We start from the raw sequence: 1,030 nt of genomic DNA, 5'->3' as shown, positions 1-1,030 counted from the left end.
CATTTACCATTGGTCAAAATCAGATACACACACACACACACACACACACACACACACACACACACACACACACACACACACACACACACACACTCAAACAAATCAGACCTTGAGCTTGATCAGCTTTCACTGACACCACGCCACACATTTCACTGCACACCAAGGTTATTGTAGTTAACGAAAACTAACGAAAAAACGAAAACGAGGTGTGATTTTTTTTTTTCGTTAACTGAACTAAAAATAAAAACGAGGCTTTATAAAAAAACGATAACTAACTGAAACTGTATTGTGTCTTTACAAAACTAACTAAAATAAAATAGAATTATAGAGAAAATGTCCTTAGTTTTCGTCTTTGTCAATGTATTTCATAGATAGCCTTATAGTCTATCTTCCGCCGTACCACTTTTAGTACACGCCCCTCACCTGGTTTCATGGCGGCAAAAATCGGGAGAAATTCCCTATTTGGGATTAACAGTAATTGCGGTGAGGTTCGTGGCTGGTGAGGCACTTCAGAGTCAGATTTACAAATATATAAACCCAATACAGTAGCTTAAATCACCATTCAATTGGCAGCTTGCACATTGACTACTGGTTGTTTTTCATATCAGCATTCTTTACACAAACATAGGTAAGGTAGCTACATACAGTTGGCAGCTGCTAGCTTGTGATGAACTCGTGTTAATATGTGTGATTATGCACTCGTGAATATGAACTCTTACGAAGTTGCACAGGCCCTGAGGGTCTCCGCTGTACGTCCAAAACCAAAATATATTCTTGAGGTTCAAAATATTTTCAAAGCAATTTGGCTTTGGGTGTGAGAAGTCGATCGAGTTATCTGCTGTCCCGTCGTTTGAAGTATACCTTTTAGCTACGGCATTGGTCTCCCATTATTGATCAATTCACGTTTTGATTGAAAGTCCAGTTATGAGAAATGTTTTAGCTTAGCTATAGAATCTTCCATTTTCGTAGTCAAGGTCAAATATAAGAAGAGTAACAGCAGAACCAGCACAAACCCGACCGGTGGGCTCTC

The sequence above is a fragment of the Clupea harengus genome, chromosome 26 (assembly GCF_900700415.2).
Source record: "Clupea harengus chromosome 26, Ch_v2.0.2, whole genome shotgun sequence".
Taxonomy (NCBI): Eukaryota; Metazoa; Chordata; class Actinopteri; order Clupeiformes; family Clupeidae; genus Clupea; species Clupea harengus.
The sequence above is the reverse complement of the archived record's forward strand: the minus strand, read 5'-3'. Positions refer to the sequence as shown.